Source organism: Misgurnus anguillicaudatus, chromosome 12 (genome assembly GCF_027580225.2).
Source record: "Misgurnus anguillicaudatus chromosome 12, ASM2758022v2, whole genome shotgun sequence".
Classification (NCBI taxonomy): domain Eukaryota; kingdom Metazoa; phylum Chordata; class Actinopteri; order Cypriniformes; family Cobitidae; genus Misgurnus; species Misgurnus anguillicaudatus.
Window position 1 is genome coordinate 35,242,966 of NC_073348.2, and position 8,223 is coordinate 35,251,188.

At 36.3% G+C, this 8,223-nt stretch overlaps 1 long non-coding RNA gene across 3 annotated transcripts; it reads left to right on the forward strand.

Moving 5' to 3' along the window:
* Positions 1 to 1,912: 1,912 nt before the first annotated feature.
* Positions 1,913 to 5,539, forward strand: LOC141369205 (uncharacterized). 3 transcript variants are annotated; one of them, XR_012372789.1, is made up of 5 exons: positions 1,913 to 2,128; positions 2,389 to 2,470; positions 3,286 to 3,351; positions 4,335 to 4,511; positions 5,498 to 5,539. It is a non-coding gene; the product is annotated as an uncharacterized lncRNA (long non-coding RNA). The 3 variants fall into 3 exon arrangements; XR_012372788.1 differs by having other exon boundaries at positions 1,916 to 2,470; XR_012372787.1 differs by lacking the exons at positions 1,913 to 2,128; positions 2,389 to 2,470 and adding an exon at positions 2,508 to 2,947.
* Positions 5,540 to 8,223: the final 2,684 nt, after the last annotated feature.

The following is an 8,223-nucleotide window of genomic DNA, read 5'->3' on the forward strand; positions in this document are numbered from 1 at the left end:
ATCTGACTGCTTGGACAAAGAACATCAGAGTCAAAACTAGATACAATGTTCACATTCACAATCTAAACTGTTCTCTTGGTTATATGTAACGGGAGGATTCCTGCTTTACTTTGATGTATGCTGTTCGATAAGTCACATACATTTCTCAACATCACATTTGCAGGTGAGACATCAGTGACATGCAGTGAATTCAGTTCTTCTTAGAAAAATCAATTGGAGGATTCATGGTTGATCTTCCTGTCCAACACAAATTCATTGCAATTTGTTGCTGTTTTAAAAGTTGGCTAATCCATAAAATTTTATGTAACTTAGTACGATTTGTTAAGTGATGTTGCTAGGAGTGGAGATGCTTTTGTTGAGTTTGCTTTTGTACATAAAACAGTTGTTTTGCTGTGAGGTTTGTGTTTACAGTGTTGTCTGTAAGTGTTGTTCTGTCTCCTGGCTGGAGAAAAGTAATAATGTGGGATCTCATCTGTGAGAAAGGAGCACTGCAGCAATTTGGGACTTCATTTGAAGTAAACTGTGGTGGGCAGCGTTAGCAGAATGATGTGAAAATTGTTGGCTCAGATGTTGTGGGTCACGAAACTTCTTGAGTTCTCAGTTGTATTTATATTTCATTAAATGGCATTTTAAAACCAGCTAGTATGAACCAAAAACAATGTAGTGTTGTCAGTTCTTGATGCGATTTAAAGAATTAGTTTAAAAATCCAATATCATATGTATTATTACCGGCTGATTCTTTCAGTCTCATAACATACGTTCAGTGTTATAGTCACGTACAGTACACATCTTTTTATAAAGTAGTCCGTAGTATACAGTAAGTGTGCACAGTATGCAGTAAACAACTCAATTTTAATCGCATGAATCGCACTTTACCCCCCAATCTGTTTTAGTTCAACTGTTACTTTCGAATCATTAAATGGAGAAGGGTGAAAATGATTTTCTTCTGTTAAAATCTTTTCTTTTTCACTCAAACAGCAGGGGTGTTGGAAATGAGTGGCACATTTAATTGCAATGCCTGGCAGCATTAGTCTCTGTTGTATTGAGTCATTTGAGAAGTGTAACATCCCTCGAACTCTAAAGCAATCCAGGGGTCCCATGCGGAGCTACGCAGGAGTTATTTTCACGAAAAAATTGGGTCAGCGGTTCACTGTCCTCTTTCACCAGCATCTTACAGCCACTTAAACCTGCGGCAGACGTTTCTTAAAACAACAAGAGAGAGGTCAGAAAATAAAAACAATTCTCTGAACAGAACCCAAGCTGATGTTTCTCTGAGATATGCCAAGGATATATGTGACCTTGCCTGTATAAAGTCTTTTTTTGTGATTTACTGTTTCCATAAAATCATCCTAGATAATGTAAAGAACATTGTGTAAAATATAACCTTGATATCTTCAATATTGACTGACTAAGATCATGTCAAAGATTGAAATCAAACTTTGATTCTTCTCATCTCATCATAGATTATAAAATGTTATTAGATTATGGATTTCGCAGACAAGGTCATATGATTCGATTATTATAATTTCTTATACCTTATTATACATTGTAGTTAAAAGTTTTTAATGTTTTTATATAAATACATTTCCATAGTTATATGTATATAGGCATGTTATAGCAGTTTTGTTACATTATTTACTCACCTGTAGTATTTGCCCAACATCAATAAAGTACTTAATGTTCGAGTTTGGTGTTCAATATACAAAATCAATGTATGTCTTGTACAGTACTCGATAAAACATTTCCTGAGATGTTTATTTACAAGAATTAGCCCTGGCCGATATTAAAGAAAAACGCAATATGCAATAACTTGCAACATTTTGCAACATACTGTACACTGTAACAAATTGCTGTAGTTTCTACAGCAGAATTTTACAGGAAATTCCTGTTTTAACATTTTACAAGATTTAGTGTAGTTCACAATGCATTATGGGTAAAAGAAAGTATTACAGCTGTTAACAGTATATTTTCATTTAAACTGTAATTGAATTTACAGGCAGAAGGTGTTGCCACTGTATATCATATGTTTTTACAAAAATTAATTGTGAAATGGCATCATGGGATTGCGTGGGTGTATTTACATTTGAAATGGACATGAACACTGAAGAGTCATCATTCAAAATTGTTGGTAAGTTCACGTAAATCATTCAAATATAGTACAGTATTAAACTAATATAGTACTATTATGGTCATTTAAATAGTGATATTTGGTATGCGACGCTATACCAGATATTATTAACATAACAGATGTTAATAATTTGTATTTCACAACAGCGTGTCATTAAGACATGTAGCAAAATATAAAATTAAATTCTTTACATTATTTTAAATGTTACATTTGGTAGTTATGCGTCATTAACTTTATAACGTTTCAGATGTTTGTTTCAGGCATAAGCGAGGCAGCAAAAAGCGCGAGGGGTCTCGTAACGGCTGGACTGCAAGGTGGTGAGACGAATCTTCAAACCTAAAGGTAAAAAACATTGTACATGCTGTGCATTTTATCATGGATGCGTGCTAAAGTGTTTTTAGACCATTGCTGTTAATTAAACGCGACACTGAATTGCTTGTTAAAGAAAACTACGTTATAAACGCGTACGTTATTTGCTGCCAGTTTAAAAAATAAGATATGGTTGGATATCGTGCAAATTTCTAGTTTATTTCGCCAGCTTATACTCCTTACTAAGGGCACGTCAACATGTTTAACATAATACCCGCGTTATATCTGAGTTGAACGTGCAGCAGTTTTGAATTCAGGCGCAAGGCAGCAAAGATGTCACGTCATACGGGTCAACTTCAGGGTGGTGAGACTAAGAAGCACCAAAAACATCATACAGGACGTTTTATTTTTGCATACGGCTGTAGTTTGTTGCCATTTTGTTAAAGTATTTTGGATTGCTGTTAAATGAACGTGACATTTAAATTGAATTGCTTGTGAAAGAAAACGAACGTAAGGTTACACGATAAATGCGTATTTGCTCTTATCTTAGAAAATATGTTAACATGGTTGGATGCTGCGATTTTCTATTCTAGTTTATTTCGTCAGTTTATTTTCCTTAAGGTAGTGTTTAACATATTAATTGTGTCATACTTAAGTTAATGTGAAGCAATTTGATGCCTGTTATTTCGACCTGAAATTTTTTATAACATTAGCCAACATAGTCAGATGTAATTAATTTTCCAGTTTGTTGTTCACTTTTTACATGTTAGTATAGGTGCTTGCAGTGTTGTTTTAAACGTGAAATTTGGTTAGGTTGGAGTGTAATTAAGTTTAACATTGTTTTTCAGGCACGAGACAGCAGAGATTGCAACTCTAACCTGATAGGACTGGTGGTGTGAGACAAATGAGAAAAGGTGAAAAACCCACATACACTGCCCTTTTTCATGGATGGATGCTATACTTCACTGTTGACTTTGCTATTTTATAAAGTATGTTTAGACATGTATCACTGCAAGTTGTGTCAGCATGACAGCAATACTATTATAGGCTTTAGTTTACTCAGCATATGAAAGTACACAGTAATGTTCGTAACTTGTTCCATTACATGTTGAGTACCTGAATGATCCCGTGCATTCAAAAAATTTCAGCATTCAAGTCTCATTTAAACAGAGACCTAAGAGGGTATCGTAGAAGTGTCAGATTTGACCAAACAGGCACCACAATGACTTGACAAATATAAGTTTGTAATTTCACATGTACAAGCCTAAAGGACTTTATTGGACATTTAAAGGAACACGCCCAGATTTTGGGAATTTAGTTTATTCACCGTATCCCCCAGAGTTAGATAAGTCCATACATACCTTTCTCATCTCTGTGCGTGCTGTAACTCTGTCTGACGAGTATATTGTAAACTGTTAAAAGATAGTTGTGTCTCATATCACCTTGTTATTTGTACACGGTGTGACTATACAAATCACAACACATAAATAGGAAAATGTTTGCGTTATTTTGTCACTTATTAGGAGCAGTATACTAGCTGGAGCCATTCACTTCCAGTCTTTGTGCTAAGCTTAGCTAACGGGGGCTGCGTCAAACAGAGTTACAGCACGCATGAAGAGGAGAAAGGTATGTATGGACTTATCTAACTCTGGGGGATACGGTGAATAAGCTAAATTCCAAAAATCTGGGCGTGTTCCTTTAAAAGACCATATAGATGAAGGCAGGAAGATAAAATGCCCTTTTAAGAGCTGTGAGAGGACATTTAGTGTTAACTTCACATTTGCTTCTCATGTCTCAAGAATACATAAAAACAACAATGTTTTGAAATCTGTTGTATTTGTTCAATAAATGTTGACTGTTATATTTTCTCTTACATTTTATATTTCTTGTTTTTAAGATTATTTTTAGGTGAAATCCTCAATGCAACTCAGTGGATGCTGAGTATGGACGGTCAGGTGGTTGTGAATCCACACCCCAACCTTGTGGCTGGATTCGCAGCTTTGTTCGCATCATACTACAACTTCAACCTGGTTTACCAGAGGGAGGCATCCTCCACACTTGAATTTGTTCAAAGGTAATTATATTCACATAGGGAGCTATTTGTTTTATAGCAGTGTTTCTCAACCAGGGGGATGGGACCCCCCAAGTAGGCCTTAAGACTTTTAAATGACAGTTATTCAAAATACAACAAAACAAGCATCATAAGCTAAAACAATCAAAAATCAAGAGATTTCTTATTGTTTGGATGTTTTTGTAACAAATTTACATTGTGTAGGCATGCCAAGCTCTGGTGCGGGGGTGCCCGGCCCTGCTCCTGGGGGGCTGCCATCCTGCAGACTTCAGTTCCAACCCAGCTCCAACACCAATACCTGTCTGTAATTATTAAGCAACCCTGAACACCTTGATTAGCTGCTTCAGCTGTGTTTGATTGGGGTTGGAGCTAAAATCTGCGGAATGGTAGCCCTCCAGGAACAGGGTTGGGCACCTCTGCTCTAGTATATTTTATTTGGTAGAAATAAGGCTTTTGACATTGTTTTGGACAATAGGTTGAAAAGAAAAAAGGTTGACAACCACTTTTTTTAAAATGTGTACTTTCCTGGTGTATATGTTGTATTTATAGATAAATATGGTAACATAAGGTTCTTACTTTAGACTAGAGTATGAACAGGTTAATTAAAAGAGACCATTCTTGTCCTCAGATAATCAAAACAGTGCTGTGGCTGCGTTTGTAATTATTTTTGTTGGTGAAAAAACAGGAAATATGCTGTCTAAAATGTAAGCCTTTTAATACTAACTTCTTCACAATTTTTGTTGAATTTTTTCTTACTGGATTTCATCACGTAACGTAACGTTATGTGGGCACTCTGTAGATGTGTTTTTTTTCCGGCATTATACTATTTTCATTTGAAAAATAAAATTATATATACACACACACACACACACCAGGAAAGTACCCATGCTACCATATGATATTTAAGTGTTTATATGTACATTTGTATGTAAATGTACATATATGTACATGTATATTCTAAAATTTATTTTTGTTTGTTCTTTGTGCAGATGTTTTGTTGGAATCACACCTACCACTGGCATCAAGACAGCATCAAGAGGCAAAAAAGTGGAAACGCCTCTGAGAAGAGAAACAACACCATCAACCCTCATGTGTGTACTCTTTTCAGAAAATTATTGGACTTTGAATGGTTACGCATGTAAGTTCTTGTTCATGTATTAAGACCAAAACATGTTGTAAATAGGCCAGTTCTGTGATTGAACACTTGTGTTTCTAGACATACAAGTTATGTTATGTTCTAACACAGATTCAACAAGATCTTAAATGTAACACAAACCATGTTTAGATGTTTTATAGATGCCATTGTTTTAGAATATTCAGGATTGAGTGGAATAGTTGCTGAAACAACATCATTTTTTTTTGAAAGTACTTTGCTGTCAGTTTTAATAAATGTTGTTCTTGAAGCACCTCTGACTTTGGTTGCATTATTCTGTAAATTACATTTAATTCAGTTTTCATTCTCCTGTATTTACAGGAATAGATTTGGTAAATATATTAGTGTAATGATGTAGTAAAAATTCTTTACAGCATTTGAATGTAAACCTATTACAATATCATCTTGGGTTTTGGGGAATTTACAGGATTTTATTGGCAACTCTAGTTGCCAACTATATACTGTAATTTATTGGAATTACAAAAAAATACTGTAACTCATAATACAAGTGTAATTCATTATAACTGTAAAATAAACAACAAAGTACTGTATTTTACAAACAACAATTAGCTGTAAATTGCTTTACAGTATAATGCTGCAGTCCATTTTACAGCAATTAATAATTTTTTTACAGAACTTTATTGGCAACTTTTTTGCCAGCTAAATCCTGTAAATTCTGCAGTCAATTTTTTACAGTGTATGCAATAGTCTGTAAATCAGTTTGAACCATTTTGAAGTATACTGTTTTTCAAAACCAGTCCAAAAATGGCCCCTAGCTGCTTTTTAAGAAGTAAACCTTTGCATCTAAAGAAGTACATATTGGTACCGAATATGTATATGTACCTGAATGGTATAGACCCCGTCACAAGCGGTTCCCACTGCGCATGTCGGGGTCAGAAATGTTATTGCAGCAGATTGAGTTGCGTATTATTCGGTATCGTCAAAATTGCTTACTTGCGTCGTGTGCTTTGAAAATCGCACCAGGTCTGCCGTTAAAGGAACACGCCCACATTTTGGGAATTTAGCTTATTCACCGTATCCCCCAGAGTTAGATAAGTCCATACATACCTCTCTCATCTCCGTGCGTGCTGTAACTCTGTCTGACGCAGCCCCCGCTTGCTTAGCTTAGCACAAAGACTGGAAGTGAATGGCTCCAGCTAGTATACTGCTCCCAATAAGTGACAAAATAACGCGATCATTTTCCTATTTATGTGTTGTGATTTGTATAGTCAAACCGTGTACAAATAACAAGGTGATATGAGACATAGCGATCTTTTAACAGTATACATACTGAGAACTATATTCTCTGAAGACGAAGCACTGCCGCATGGGCGGAGTGATCTGCTCGCAGCACACGAGAAGCCCCTGGTGAGGAGCAGAGAGTTCGGTCAGAATTGTGCAAATCACTCCGCCCATGCGGCAGTGCTTCGTCTTCAGAGAATATAGTTCTCAGTATGTATACTGTTAAAAGATCGCTGTGTCTCATATCACCTTGTTATTTGTACACGGTTTGACTATACAAATCACGACGCATAAATAGGAAAATGATCGCGTTATTTTGTCACTTATTGGGAGCAGTATACTAGCTGGAGCCATGCATTTCCAGTCTTTGTGCTAAGCTAAGCTAGCGGGGGCTGCGTCAGACAGAGTTACAGCACGCACGGAGATGAGAGAGGTATGTATGGACTTATCTAACTCTGGGGGATACGGTGAATAAGCTAAATTCCCAAAATGTGGGCGTGTTCCTTTAAGTTTTTCGGGATCCCTGCCGAATCTCAAAAACAAAATATACAACATCTGCGGCTGCAAGCAATTAAACGTGCAGACTGGGACAATGCAAAGATCAAAGAGGCTTGTGTTTGTAGTGCTAACTTCATTTCAGGTAAGTCATCATTTTTCAGCCCTGTTAGATTAAACTAGAAAGCCTGGATGGTATGAACAGGTTGCCCCACCTGATAGTCATTCAGTGTTTGCAAACCTTGAAGGGGTCTATTAGGACATTTTAAAGGGTACTACTGCGCCAGTGACAGCTTGGACCATGTGTAACCAAAATACATGTTTCACATATACTTTCTGATCACTAACATTTGCATGCAAGTCTCTTTTTAAAAAAGTATTAAAATGATTTATTGGAATATGCACATGTCAATAATTTCCATATATAATATTCTCTAACAAGAATATATTTGAAAATCATCACATGCTATTTTTGCAAGGAACGTAATGATAATTTGACCAATTGGTTTATGCAAAATCTCCATTTCTTTAAATCAAGGGTGCCGTGTCCTGCTGTCCAAGTTTTGCTCCAACACACCAGTTCTCACACAATCTTGAACATCTTTATTAGTCTGTTTGATTAGTTTTTCAGCTAAGCTCCACAGGACAGCAGCCCTTCAGCGGTCAGGATTGGACACCCCTGATATGACTCCGTCTTATCCCTTTTAACTAACTCATCAGCCGGTGAGTATAAACAGTGTGTGAGGGGAATAATCTTATGCAACTTTAAGAGATGTGAAATCAGTGGTCATTAAAAAACCGACCGCTGCGGTAACTTCATCTGCA